A 15,615-nucleotide genomic window follows, 5' to 3' on the forward strand; every position below is an offset into this window, starting at 1 on the left:
TTACAAATTTTTTATTCATGAATTTTAGTTTTGTAAGCCAAATATAATTTTGTGTTTTACTTAAACTAGTAATTTGAAATAATAGAAGTATAAAAGTATTTAAAACTCATCTCAAAGATTTGTATCTTCAAATATTTACAAATTTCAAGCTTGTAAATTATGCAAACCTTCTAAAACTCATTCTTCTAAATAATACAAACATAAATCATAAGAATCTAAGGGCTTCCCAATTCCAAAGTAATTTTTAGACTTTAAACCAAAAAAATTTATAAGCCAACTCCAGGTACACGAGTTCGCTTGACCGGTCAACCAGTCAGCTGACTGGATTGAATGGTACTCGTGTACTCGGTACATGAGTATGCCATATGGAAATCGTATATCGGGTATACGATTTCACTACCCTAAATCTGTCAATACTTTCCCAAAACACCTATTTTTTAAAATACTTCCCCCCAATCCTATTTTTGTCATTATTTATTAAAAAACATTATTTTTTAAAAAAATCGAAATCCACTTCAAAATTTTATTAATTTTCATATTATCCAATTTAATAATTTTAGTTTTTTTTTATTTTATATTATATTTATTTATTTATTATTATATAAATATATTATTATATTATATATACTCCGTATTCGTGTTTCCTTCATGCTCTTCATTTTCATAATAATTTTAAAATTATTTTTAAGATAAAAAAATGATTTTGACGATTTTAAAATCAATAAAAACATAAAACATGAATTGTGAGTTGTGTCCTTATTTACCATGAAAACATGTTGACTAAGTCAAATTAATTTAAATTCAACTTGTTACACAAGAAAAACGAGTTGACTAGTCAACGATGTTTGAAAATCGATTCACCGCAACGGATACTTAACCTTTTTCCTTCGTCTGATTTCTCTATTCACAGCAACGGGCAGTCCAAAATTCTCTCTCTCGTCGGAGTTGGATCATCATCACCATCTTCTTTCTTTGTTCTTCAAAAACCCTATTTGGGGTGAAAAACAGATGGCGCCATTGTTGCAGAGCTCTCAACCATGGGTGTAGATATACGGTACGTTTCCCTTTAACTTGCTTTCGTTTCACTTGTTTCTCAGAATGTGTTGTGAACCACCGTCCATTTTTCGATTGACGGTAGGCCGAAGCCAGTGAAAGATGTGGCGCATCAGGATGAAGTGGATCGGGTCCTCACCAACACCTTCGGGAGTCGAGACTGCTAGTGTACTTATCATCGATATCTTTTTTTGATTATAACGGTCTTCGTAATTCTCTTATCAACACGCTGTGATTTTCTGTTCGATTGTTGGTTGAACAGTGTCCTCCCTTGCTCTTCAATGACCGCCTGGTTTCGCTTCCGCTCTCGTGATTGTCTATCAACAATTCGGGTTCGTATCTGCTCCTATGTGGTTTATATAGTTTTATTTTGTGCTCATTCTGTTTTTGTCGCCCTACAGGAAGATGTGAAGTTATGTTTGGTAGTTCAGAATTCTCTCTAAGGAATTTCTTGGATTCTCTCCGTTGAGGGGTTCTATTGATTTTGAGGAGGTTATGAGTTTTTGATAGAATTTTATTTTATCTGTATTTATTCTCGGGGTGAGGGAGAAATTAGAAACAGGGAAATATAAATGAATCACGGCCTCCAGTTATCAAGATTTTGGGAGGTTTCTGCTCAAGGCATTCGTGATGGACTATTAAACATGAAATGGACTATTTGAATGCCTTTTAAGTTTTTATAAGATACACACCTTTTAAGTTTTTATAAGATGCACAAAATATATAATATAAGAAATATTATTTGTATTCCTGAACTTAACAAGTCCAGAGTTTTGGAGAAGAATGCAAGTGATGACAGTAGGATCAACGTTGTTTGGAGTAAGACTAAAGATTTTGCTGGTGTTGCAGTAAGCAATGGTCAACGCCAAGGGCAATTTTCTTAGTTTTAGCCATGTCTATTTCATAACATTCCTTTTATGATGCTCAGATGTGATCATTTTTCTTTTCCTAATCTTTAACATTATGTAATATATTACTTTTCTTTTTCTGTTATGATGCTGATATATAATATATTACTTTTATAGTTACTACAAATTAAACATTTTTCTTTTCCTAATCTTTAACATTATGTAGAATGCCCCGAGGCATATGATGGAAACTGATAGAACCTGAATATACTGTAATGTAAACTATAATCAAAATACAAGATAAACCAAGTAATTCGAGATACTTGAACCCTCCCAATATTGAGATAAGGCTCAAGCCTTAATTCACTCACTACAATATTGCCTATCCCCTTCATTCCCCTCTCTATTTATAACCAACTTCCCTAATAAACTACTTAACTAATTACAAATATGCCCTTAATACCCCAATATCCCCTAATACCGTTCCTATCAGAAACACACTCCAAAGTGACCCGGTTCTTTCTTATATGCAACTGTATCAGTAGGTGAAGCTTAGCTTCATTTTATAGAGTTTAGTTTCTCTCTATATTATTTTAGATTATTCTTTCCAAACTTTTGTTTTTGATGTTCGCAGTCTCCAATTTACTGTTTGTAGATTTATGCTTTTGATATTTATGGTAGTCTACAACCTTTTGTTGAGCAAATTAAGAATTATAGCTCATAAGATGTTTGCATTTGTACTTACAGAAAAGAAGATTGGGAGAGCTGGTGGTAATTTTCTTCTCATAAAACCATTGAGAGAGAACAAAGAGGGTATGAGGGTCAAATCTTTCAAAACAATTGTGTATCACAATTTAATTGTTTAAAAGTTAAATTCACGAAGACTACTGGAGTCTAATTTTTAAACCAATTATGAATTAGTAGGAGCACGATAATATTGAACCAGTTGCTACTTAATTTTTGTGAAACGTTGACATTCTCAGTCTGGTATATTCATATTCTTTTATGGAGGCATGCACATTGTTGTAGATATTTTTTGCAACATTCGTTCGATTTATGAAAATGTTATATCTATTTGTCTTGCGCATTCTATATAGTTCACATTTGAATTAACAATGGAAACTGTTTTCTTTCCTTAGTATTTATGATTTTTACTATGGTTTATTTTTACTTGGTCTTGAAACGGTGCTAGCATGGATGCTAATATGCCATCTTAGTCTTATTTTTCTATCTCTACAAAATGTTAGAGTCCCTTGCATCAAGGTGTGTAAAGTTTAGGTTTAAGCTACTCTTTGAAGAGGTTATGAGCTCGCATATATTGCACAAAGAAGGTCTTAATCTAGACGGAGAGGTTTGCTCATCAGTTCTAAGTATTAGAAATTATGGTTTGAGTATGACATGTGATGCCGACTTCGACTTTTCCTTCCCTTCCGTTCAACTCTCATACAACCAATATAGGGAGAAGATGGATGGAGACCACCATAAGATTAGTTCGGGCTTATAAGAGTTTATTTATTTGTTTATACGATGGCTTAGCTCAACGTTTGTTTATTTCTTAGGGCTTGAATCAGGATCATGGTGTTCATAAGTTTGTTGTCACACCAATAGACGTAAAGGGCTAGTTTGATAGTTGACAAACATGATAGTTAGTAATGTGATATTGATGGAGAAAAAATGATTGTTATTTGCCCGAGTAAAAAGAATTAAGAGGGAAAAAAAAAGAAGAGGGAAGAAAAAACTTTAAGCAAAAGAAAAAGAGTAGTGAAAATAAACTTGTAGCGTGTAAAATGATTGAGGGTAAAAAGTGCTCTCTGTTGTGATTAGTTGTGCCAATCACTGAGGGAGTGCTCTAGGCGCAGGTCCTTTCAAAGTCCAGGCTTATTAGAGTTTTTGTAGGAAGGCTATATGCGCACACATACATATGGAATGATATGAAAGAACTTTAAATACCTCATTGATGGACAACACTGAACTATGTTTCTTTTTATAAACATTTTAGTTTGGCCTTTTGTAACTTGGTTACTAAAACTTTTGTCATGTATATTCTCAGAGCTGAAAGAAAAGAAGACGTTGACAATCCTACTATTGGAGATAGGTGTGCAGGCATATATAATGGTTTTTGTGAAACACATACTGAGTCTCGAGCGTGTGGGCGCATGTTGTGTTCTCATTTATAACTCTATAGCCATTGTACTGTTGGATTTTTGAAAATTGTCACCCCTTTTATCAACTTGATTTCAAGAGAACTAAATAAGCTACAACTCATATGATTTTTGAATCATAATTGAAGTTGGTATTGATACTAGAAACACACTCATTATTTGGTTACTAGTTCTGGCCAGTTAACAACTCAATGTTTGTAGGTTGTGGGCTATGAAGAGGATTTTTCGGGTAAGCAAACGCTCATAGGCAGAGTTTGAACCTGGAAGTAGCATGTCATGAAACTGCATCTGCGCTTGCAAATTCACAAAGCCTCTTAGGAACCACCTTGCTTGAGGATTGTGATTGTCAAAAGATGGAGATCCCTATTCTTGGCAGACACATGGCCTATGAACTTATTCTGAAAGGTTCAGTATGTATGGCTTATATTCTCAGAAATCTATGTTTTTTGATGGCAGTGTTGAATCATCATTGAAGTTGTAAGAACGAAGTCATTATTTGGTTACTAGTTCCAGCTGGTTAACAACTCATTGTTTGTAGGTTGTGGGCTATGAAGAGGATTTTTCGGGTAAGCAAATGCTCATAGAAAGAGTTTGAACCTGGAGTAGCATGTCATGAAACTGCATCTGCCATTGCAAATTCAAAAAGGTTCTTTGAACCACCTGGCTTGAGGATTGAAGTTGTCGGAAGATGGAGATCCCCATGTTCTTGGCGGACCACATGGCCTGTGATGAACTTATTCTGAAAGGTTTGTTATATATGGCTTATAATCTAAGTTATCTATGTTTTTGAATGTCCATCTTTAGCCTACCTTCATTCAAAGACCATAATTTGTTTGAAGATCCTTAGCTTGTTTGCATTGTTCTATTTTTTTCAGGCTAGTTACTTTTGTTTTTGCGGCATCCAGTAAAACAAGCACCACCTAGATCGGGACAAATAATCTCAAATGCTATTCTTTCTCTTGAGATAATTTTAATTGCAAAACTCAAATCATTCTGAATGCTATTCTTAATAGTTAGCACTCGGAAATAAATGATATTCTTGGTTATCTTCTCGAGCATTTGATTTCAATTTGAAGTATATGTGATGTCTTGTGCTTTGTGAGTTTTATCAATTTCAATTTGAAATGCATGTGATGTTTCGCACATGTCTTGCAAGGACATGTTCCTGATGCCCCCCCCCTGCAACTGAGGACTAGTTGGAGCAGACAAGCAAGGTAAATTTTAGACACAGGTTTAATGCCATTACTTCATTCCATTTTTTTTTCCTCAACTCCTTTTTCTTCATTTTTCTTTTTAAGATTCATGATCAAAAGCTGCAACGAAACTGTATCCTTCTATTGACATTGATGCATTTTATGTTTAAACTTTTGATTTCTTTTGCATTTGGTTTAATCTTTAATGGTGCCAGATTTTTCCACCCGACGGTTCTGTCAATGATAAAGACCATCCAAAAGTTACTCCAGATGGTGGTTTACCTAACCAATGGTTAAAAAGGTAAGATTTGACTCGACCCTTTCTCCTTGATTCACTCAAGGAAACACCATGCTGAATGGGAGTTGTTCAACGATGACGTTGAAAGGAAAATATTAATGAGACCATCCAACAAAGTCGATATGAAAGTAAGCTTTTTTTCAATTATTTTTCTTATTCTTCACTCAGGAATTGTTTCCTAGAATAACACTGGTTTGACTTTGACTGGATCCATAGTTTTTGACTGCCTTTCCAAACCGTTCAAACCATACTCTGGGAGATTGTTTAAAGCCCATATAATGATTTCTTTAACTTACACACTTTGTTAATCCCGAGATCCACCTCAAAACCAGGTGGCAAGTCCATAAAAACCTCTTCTTTAAGATCCCCATTGAGAGAGACATTCTTCACATCAACTTGATAAAGAGGCCAATCAAAATTAACTGCCACAGACAACAAGATTCTAATAGAATTAATTTTAGCTACTGAAGCAAATATTTCTTGATAATCAATGCCATGGGTCTGAGTGAACCCCTTGCCAACCAATCTGACCTTGTACCTTTCAATACTACCATCAGCTTTACATTTTACAGTGAACACCCATTTGCATCCCACCGTCTTCTTATCTTTTGGTAGTTCGATTATGTCCCATGTGCAATTTTGTTTCTATGCAATTTCTCTTCAATCACTACTAATTTCCAATTCAAATCATTTAGGGTTTCCTGTATATTCCTTGGAACAAATAGGTTGGTTATTTTGGATGTGAAGGCTTTATGACAGTCGGACAATCTATGATAAGAAAGATAGTTTTCAATGGGATATTTGGTGCATTTACGAGTACCTTTCCTATGGGCAATTGGAATATCAAGATCATAGACATCAGGTAATGGATTAGAAGGAGATGAAGAACTAGGAGAAATAGGAGTAGAGTGTCTAATACCTGGATCTTCAGGATCATTCATCGGAGTATTTGATTGGTCCTGTGATAAGTCAATTGTCTGATCTCGGACTCTTTGAGTCAAGTTTCTTCTAGTATAAACCTGAAGTTCAGGGTTTCGACTTGTAGAGTCATTTTGTAGTGTTTTTCCCCCTGAAGAAGAACTCTCCATACTTGGTATCGAAGGATTAGAGCTCATAATGGCAGGACCACTGATGTTTGGGAGAGATAAAGTATCCCAAAAATTATTTTCAAGGTTAGATATCTCCTCCTGAAGAAAATTTAGGCCAAAAAAAGATTGGTTTTCCAAAAAAGACACATCCATACTCTCAAAATACTTGTGGGTCAAAGGATCAAAACATTTGTAAGCTTTCTTATGAGAAACATAGCCTACAAAAATGCATTTAGTGGCTCGAGGATCAAGCTTAGTTCAAGAAAGAGGAGAAGTATAGACATAAGCAGTACATCCAAACAATTTAATTGGTAAATCAGATGACAACCGATTATTAGGAAAAAACTCATTGAAGTGATTAAGAGGAGTTTTAAAATTCAAAACCTTAGACGACATTCGATTGATCAGATATGCAGCTGTAAGAACGACATCATCCCACAAATATTTTGGAACATTCATAGAGAATATAAGGGCACGAGCAACTTCAAGTAAGTGTCTATTCTTTTGCTCAGCAATGCCATTATGCTGAGGCGTGTCACGACACGTAGCTTGATGAAAAATGCCCTTTTCTTGCAAAAGATTGGTTAATTGTTCATTGAAATATTCAGTATCGTTATCAGAGTGAAGAATTTGAATTTTAGTTTGAAATTGAGTCTTTATCATATTATAAAACCGAACAAAAACCTCTTTTACCTTTGACTTTTTTGTTAACAAATAAAGCCAAGTTAAACGAGTGTGGTCATCTATAAAGGTAACAAACCAACCTTACCACTATGAGTTAAGACTTTAGACGGACCTCAAACATCAGTGTGAATTAAGGAAAAAGGTGATGAAGCCTTGTACGGTTTAGGCAAATAGGTGGATCGATGATGTTTGGCAAAAATGCAACTTTCACATTGAAAAACTGAACAATTAAATCCTTTAAATAAATTGGGAAACAAATACTTTAAATAAAAGAAATTTGGATGCCCTAATTTACGATGCCAAAGTATGATAGTTTCTTTAACAAAAGGAGAACAAACACTACTCAAGCCCTGAACTTTTTTATGATTAGCAAAAACTTCATCAAAGTAATAGAGACCATCAATCATCCTAGCACGTCCAATCATCCCCCTCGATTCCTGATCCTGAAAGATACAATGAGTTTCACAAAAGATAACATGACAGTTAGCATCCTTAGAGAGTTTACTAACAGACAACAAGTTACAGGCTAAGTTTGGAACATGAAGGACAGAACGTAATATAAGGTTTGTAGTTACTTTTCGTACAATAGAGGTGAAGCTACCATCGACAATGCGAATTTCTTCATTGCAATACACATGAGAATATGATTCAAATAACAAGAGGAACTGGTCATATGATCAGAAGCTCCAAAGTCTATAATCCATGGAGATGAATTAAGACGAGAGAGAGCTTGAGGACAAGTACCTAATTGTGTCAAGGAAATACTTGGATTACCAGATGATGAATTGATCTGTAGCAGCTTCAAAATTTGATCAATTTGCTCTTTGTTAAACGAGTTGGAGTCAACAACATTAGCATTAGAGGCATGTTGCCTAGAACTTTTCCAATTTGCAGGTTTTCCATGAAGTTTCCCACAAGTTTCACGTGTATGTCGAGGTTTATTGCAATGGTCGCACCAGACACGAGGCTTTTCATGTGGCTTATTGGATTGATTGTAAGTCTTCATTGCAGTATTTTCAGTCAACCTTATCCCCCAGTTTGAGGTTGAGGTCAATAAGCTGATTGAAGTCGGGTTCATCTGCAAAGTCAAATATCCAATGTGGATAGCCAACATTGTCCTGGTTAGAAAAAAGAATGGACAGCTTCGTGTCTGCGTAGACTTTCGCGACCTAAACAACGTATGGCAGAAAGACGATTTTTCATTGCCAATCACAGAGATCATAGTCGATGCGACAATGGGACATGAGGCCTTATCCTTTATGGACGGACCTTCTGGGTATAACCAGATACGAATGACCCTCGCAGACGAGGAAATGGCTGCATTTCGAACCCCAAAAGGGATATATTGCTACAAGGTAATGCCCTTTGAGTTGAAGAACGTTGGCGCTACTTATCAACGTGCCATGCAGAAGGTGTTTGACGATATGCTGCACAAATACGTGGAATGCTATGTGGATGACCTTGTGGTAAGACCAAGCCACTTGAAAGATCTAAGAACCATGTTCGATCGTCTGCGAAAGTACTAGTTAAATGTGAACCCCCTCAAATGCGCGTTCGGCGTAACTTCAGAAAAGTTTCTAGGCTTCGTTGTGAGACATCGAGGGATAGAGATAGACTGATCCAAGATCGATGCCATCCAGAAGATGCCAAGACCAAGGAATCTATATGAGCTGAGAAGTTTGCAGGGACGTCTGGCCTACATTTGAAGGTTTATTTCTAACTTGGCAGGACGATGTCAACCCTTTCAAAGACTGATGAGAAAAGGAGAGAAATTCGAATGGAATGAGGCCTGCCAGAATGCTTTCGATAGCATAAAGAGGTGCCTAATCAGCCCTCTTGTCTTAGGAGCCCCAGTAACAGGCAAACTGTGATATTGTACATCGCATCACAAGAGAGATTGCTGGGGGCACTGTTGGCACAAGAAGGAGAGAAGGGAAAAGAACGTGCTCTCTACTACTTAAGTAGGACCTTAAACGGAGCCGAGATCAACTATTCTTCTATCGAGAAGACGTGCCTTGTGCTCTTCTTTGTCATAGATAAGTTGAAGCATTACATGCAAGCCTTCACAGTCCACTTAATTACGAAAGTTGATCCCATCAAGTACGTCCTGTCCAGGCCAATCATCTCGAGATGTTTAGCCAAGTAGGCAATCATGCTTCAATAGTAAGACATCGTTTATGTACCGCAAAAGGAAAAAAGGGCAGCCATTGGTCGACTTCTTGGCAGATCACCCAGTTCCATCGGATTGGGAGTTAAGTGAAGACTTGCTCAACGATGAAGTTCTCTTCACAGGAACCTCAGGGCTATGGGTCATGTTCTTTGATGGTGCGGCACGGAGAAGTGGTGTGGGGGCAGGTATTGTCCTCATTTTGCCAGAAAAGCACATGTTGCCTTATAGCTTCGCACTTGCCGAGTTATGCTAAAACAACGTCGCTGAATACCAAGCCTTGATAATTGATCTCCAAATGGCCTTAGAGATTGGGGTAGCTTGTATAGAGATCTTCGGTGACTCAAAGTTGATAATCAATCGACTATTATGCCAGTACGAGGTGAAGCATGACGACTTGAAACCCTACTTCACTTACGCTCGCCAGTTGATAGAAAAGTTCGGAAGCGTGATGTTGGAGCATGTCCCCAGGACGGAGAATAAGAAAGCAGATGCCTTGGCAAACCTAGCCACTGCCTTAACGGTCCTAGATAATGTGCCCCTTAATATATCGCTTGGTCGGAGATGGGTTGTACCTCCAGTTGGGACTGCAAGTGGGCAAACGAATGCGATATCAGTGTACCTAATCGACGAGGAAGATTGGCAGCAGCCCATCATAGATTACCTTGAGCATGGAAGGCTACCAGACGACCCCCGCCGTAAAATCGAGGTTTGAAGGAGGGCCGCACATTTCATTTACTACAAAAGGGGTCCTACACCGTTGATCCCTTGAAGGTCTTTTCCTTCGATGCCTCAGTAAAAAGAGTCAGCAAAGGCTTTGTAGGAAGCACACTCAGGCGTATGCGGGTTATTATTGGTCGGGGATGATCCAGGACTCGATGGAATAAGCAAAGAAGTGTGAAGTCTGTCAATATCATGTGAATTTCATTCATCAACCACCCGAGCCTCTACATCCAACCATAGCCTCGTGGCTTTTCGAAGCATGGGGGCTTGATCTGGTCGGCCCTATACACCTAAGTCATCAGCAGAGCACTCCTATATCCTCGCAGCCACTGATTATTTTTCAAGATGGGTTGAGGCTGTCGCTTTAAGAGAAGCTAAGAAAGAAAACGTGGCGGATTTTATCCACACTCATATCATTTATCGGTACGGTATTCCCCATCGGATTGTGACGGATAATGGGAGACAATTCTCCAACAGCTTGATGGACAGGTTGTGTGAAAAATTCAAATTCAAGCAGTACAAGTCATCCATGTATAACGCCGCCGCAAATGGGAGCAGGTGTCTAAAGCTCAAGAGGAAGGAGGACTAGGGCTGGGAGGTTTAAAAGAAAAAAAATCTGGCTCTTTTAGCAAAATGGGGCTGGAGATTTATGAATGAGAGCTCCTCCCTTTGGTGTAAAGTGGTCAAAAGCATTCATGGCAGCAACTTGTTTGGTTAGCACACTTCAGGCAAGGCAGGTTGCAGTCTTAGAAGCCCTTGGATCAACATTTCAAGGTCGTGGCAGAAAGTGGACAATCTGGCTGTTTACGTCTTAGGTAATGGCCACAAAATTGGCTTTTGGTTGGATGCTTGGGTAGGCAATCCTCCTTTTAAGACTAGATTCCCTAGTTTATTCCGTTTAACTACCCAACCTTTTGGCTCAATATCGGATCATTGGGATCAAAGCTTTTCCTCTTGGAACATTTCTTTTAGAAGATTACTTAAAGAAGAGGAAATTTCTGACTTCCAAGCGTTGTTAAGCATAGTGGCACAAATAGAAGTGAAGAATGCCCCCGATACTCGTTCATGGTCACTGGAATCCAATGGTCTTTTTTGGGTAAAATCCTTAGCCACTCACCTCTGCAAAGCCCCTCCAGTCGATAAACTCCTAAGTCAAACTCTTTGGAAGTATAAAAGCCTGAGGAGATTAAACATAGTTCTATGGATAATGATTTTTGAAACCTTAAACTGTTCAAGTGTGCAGCAAAAGAAGCTTGCCTCCCATTACATTTCTCCCAATAGTTGTGCTTTGTGTAAAAGGAATTGAGAAGATCTCCAACACCTTCACTTCGATTGCGATTATGCTCAAAGCTGCTGGATTTCACTCTTCAAGTTCTTCAACTTAAGCTGGGTTTTCGGGGCAGTTTTTAGAGATAATGTCCAGCAGCTGATAGTAGGTCCAAGCCTTAAAAAATCTCATTAAATTTTATGGGTCAATGCAGTAAAGGTAGTGTTATCTGAGTTGTGGTTTGAACGGAACCAAAGAATCTTCCAAAACAAGGAAACTCCATGGTTTACAAGGTTTGAAGCAGCCAAGCTTAAAGCCTCACTTTGGAGCTCTCTCAATAGCACCTTCCCAGATTACTCTAGCCAGGAAATTAGTTTGAATTGGCATGCCTTTCTTTCTTCGACATTTTGAAGCCTCCTTTCCAAAGGATTTTTAGCTACCAATGTTTTATTTGTTCTTAGGGGGGGGGGGGGGGGGGGGGGGGTTGGCAGAGGCATTTAACAAGACATTATGCAACCTGTTGAAGAAAATTGTTTCCAAGTCGAAGAGAGATTGGCAGGAGAAGATCGTTGAAGCGTTGTGGGCTTATCGCACCACTCACCGTACCCCTATAGGAGTCCCCCCGTACTCTCTCATTTATGGGGTAGAAGTTGTCCTTCCTTTGGAAAGAGAAATTCCATCGCTAACTATAGCGGTGCAAGAAGGGCTGACTATAGAGGACAGTGCCAAACTGCGAATCCAAGAGTTGGAAGCACTAGATGAAAAGCGATTAGAAGCTTAACAAGCATTGGAATGTTACCAGGCACGAATGTTTAAAGCCTTCGATAAACATGTAAAGCCTCGATCCTTTCAAATTGGTGATTTAGTGCTCGTCGTAAGAAAACCAATTATCACGACAAGACATACGGGAAATAAGTTTACACCTAAATGGGACGGGCCCTACGTCGTCAAAGAAGTCTACACAAACGGAGCATACAAGATAGTTGATCAAGACGGGCTAAGAATCGACCCAATCAACGAAAAATTTTTCAAGAAGTTTTATGTTTAACAAATGTAAAGAAAAAATATTTGTACGAATTACGTTATGACTTGATCCCCATCATTATAAGGGGTATGTAGGCAGCTTAAAGAGATTTACGTTCGGTCACGTGATCAAAAAAATATATATGTGCATGTACATGAGTCCGATGTAAAAAAAATATAGGTAAATAAACAAATAGGAGAAGCAGAAATTTAAAGAAAGTTATAAAAACATCACTGAGGAAATAACAAAAAAAACTTTCACATAAGAGATTTCAACACTACAATAGTCGAATATAGTAGCTAAAAAAAAGATACAAGAAAAAAAACTCCTAGGCCACTGCCTACTGAGGTATGCCTAATCCAATAAGACAAGTGACATCAAGTCAAGGTACCCAGTGGTAGTTCTCTAGCTCCTGCTGCATGGCTTCTAACACCTGACGTAGGACATCCAAAGCTTTGATATTTTTGTCAGAAAGGATTGAGGTGGTCTCGATCTCGTTTATCGCCCCCCGCATCTCCGAGGCCTCAAGCTTATGTCGAGTCAAAAGGCCCTCGCTCTCAGTAATCAATCGCGATATTTCGGCCCGTTCGGCCCTGATGGCCTCCAACCTGGCTAACAGTTCCTCTTCTTCTTATAAGGCCTGAGAGTCGTGTCTAAGTAGCGCCTTTCGTTTAGCAAAACCACTACTCTCATTATACAGTATTTTCTCCAGACAGACAACCTCCTCCAGACGTTGCTCCTTACTTGTTTGAGTTAATTGAGAGGAGAAGGATAACTGAAACTGATTATACTTCTCCACATTTCGAAAGTTCTCATCTACAAGTTTTCTGAGAGGAGGGAGGTTGGCACCACAAATGTCGAAAATGGCTCGGAATATCGCATGGGTTTCTTTCTCCAGACTAAAAACCTTATCGAAAGGAGTACGCATGCTCTTCTTGTGCATAGTATCCCACATGGCTGAGGTCGCATGGCGTCGAACGTCGGAAACCACAGTGGCAGCACAAAACTCGAAAATATCGAGAACGGCCAGGGGTGCTGCCCTATTTACTCGCCTAGAGAGCTCACGATCATTTTGACTTGTCAAGACCTTCGACGCTTCTCTGGGTTGGAGAACTCTTCCTGCCGCAGACACCAAGGGGCAACTAATTTCCTTGGCTACGGGATCTGAAGCCTCGATGTTCCCGATGACCACCGCCTCCTTGACGTGAGGGATGTCACCGGGGATAGCACGCACTTGACAGAACCTTGGTGCGGATCCACTGGCAGCGCTTCAGAGGTACCAACTCTCTTAATGGCTGAGTCAACAACAAAAGGGCCCACCGAAGATTCTTCACTTCCCGATACCTCAAATCCTTAAAGAGAGAGGTTCATGGGTGACTGTAAAAAAGAGGGAGACTAAATGTAAATCGTACAGTAAAAAAGACAAGATGAGAAGACACACAAAAAAAGACGACGTACCAGTAGGTTGAGAGTGTTAGGAGCTGTTGGATCATTTTGAAGCCTCTTAAGAAAATCGGTATCCGACGCCCTGAGCTTTTTGGAGGGTCGCTTCTAGTAACGGTCGTCGGTACTACTACGACTGTCCTCTTCAATCGGCTTGGAAGCGTCTTTTTGTGTGACCGCTGTCGTCTCCTCAGTCAGGTGAAGCTACTTCCTCCCATGGTTGATCCCTCTACCTTCGGGTAGTCTGGGTGGCGCTGGGGGAGGAATAGAGTGGGTCACTAACAGATGACGATTCTCTTCGAAGTAGTTCTCGTGCTTTGTTAACCACCAATCCTTGAACTGTGGAGTAACATGGGTGTGCGAATCCAATGTACGAGTCATCGGCAGGAATACTTGAGACAAGGGCTTGCGCCTCGTGCATACTCTTCAATAATGCAAAACGTTCGACGTAGGGGTGGGTGGTATTCCCCCTATATCATTTGGAATATCCTGATGGAAGCCAAACTGTCGACCAAAGCGAAAGGGACTATACGACTCTATAGTTTGGACATTCTCACACTAGGAGGATAAATAGTCTGACCGCATGCTGGAGAAATAACTGGACTTCAGAAAAGATAGGTCTCTACCATCAGTTAGGCGTTCATGCCTACTCTTGTTATGAATGCTCGTGTGCCACTGAGTATTGGTGCCGCTGTGGATCAACTCCTGTGCCTCGTACTCGTCGAAGTAAATCAAGCCACCTTCGCCAGAAAAGCTGGCCATCTTGTAACCCCGAACAGCTGTAGGAACGAGGTAATGCGTGTTGAAGTAATGGGCCAACCATAGACATAATGTATGGGGAAGTGAAAGTCCATATGCCGGATTGAATTCGAAGCCTTTGTTATCAGCCCTAGGCCATGATAGATGTTGGCCAAGACCGAAACGACGAGACTATAAACAGTCCCGTGAGCCATCAAGCTAGTCATTCTGAAGACCCTGGGATTAAGGTAACCTCCCTTCTGGGGAAATACAAAAAGACATAACCAGTAGGATAGAAAGGCAGCCAGATAGGTTTTGTCCTTCAACTCGTCTCCTACCTCTAGCACCGCGAATAGCATGTTTTCCCTGCTCGACCAATCTCGAAACGTGATCTGCATACCATTAGGATTTTGGCTTTCTTTTGCTTTCGTGTAATGGACTTTTCATATTTGCGAGCCCTCAGGAACCAAAAAGAAATCCAGGAGTTGATAGACACTGAGGAGTCATGCTTCGAGGGAGTCATGTGATTTTCTCTCTACGAGCACACTATCGAAAAATACGACTGAAAAAGGTGTTCATATGTTTTTGGCAAGTACTTTTCTTTGTCGCGGTAATCAGTTAGCTCTTCGAGGGAAGGAACCACTTCTTCGTAAAAGCTTCCTTTAACTAGAAGGCCTCGAATAACCAGAGGTCCCTTAAAGAAATTGATGCTTCTCCTGCCGTGGTATGAAGAGTGTTGGTTGAAGGGCACTAGGCTTCACAGAAAGATCGAACTACGTCACTATTGTAATCATATGTGTACAGGGAGGCCGTCACTACGCCAAACAAACTAGTATCGCGAAGGAATCGCATGTTTCAACCTACTACAACCTCAAACCACTCCCAATAATAGTCAACAAAGCCGAATTCTCCAGGGACTTTTGTTAT

The 15,615-nt window shown here is 39.4% G+C and overlaps 1 long non-coding RNA gene across 2 annotated transcripts; it reads left to right on the forward strand.

Moving 5' to 3' along the window:
* The first annotated feature begins 902 nt into the window (after positions 1-902).
* LOC120085405 (uncharacterized) lies at positions 903-11,961 on the forward strand. Of its 2 annotated transcripts, XR_016531705.1 has the most exons (9): positions 903-1,054; positions 1,139-1,221; positions 1,316-1,385; positions 2,649-2,714; positions 3,952-3,996; positions 4,265-4,468; positions 4,602-4,809; positions 4,939-5,277; positions 5,472-11,961. It is a non-coding gene; the product is annotated as an uncharacterized LOC120085405 (long non-coding RNA). The 2 variants fall into 2 exon arrangements; XR_016531706.1 differs by lacking the exon at positions 3,952-3,996.
* Positions 11,962-15,615: the final 3,654 nt, after the last annotated feature.

The sequence above is a fragment of the Benincasa hispida genome, chromosome 9 (assembly GCF_027475165.1).
Source record: "Benincasa hispida cultivar pf3 chromosome 9, pf3_genome.v1.1, whole genome shotgun sequence".
Lineage (NCBI taxonomy): Eukaryota > Viridiplantae > Streptophyta > Magnoliopsida > Cucurbitales > Cucurbitaceae > Benincasa > Benincasa hispida.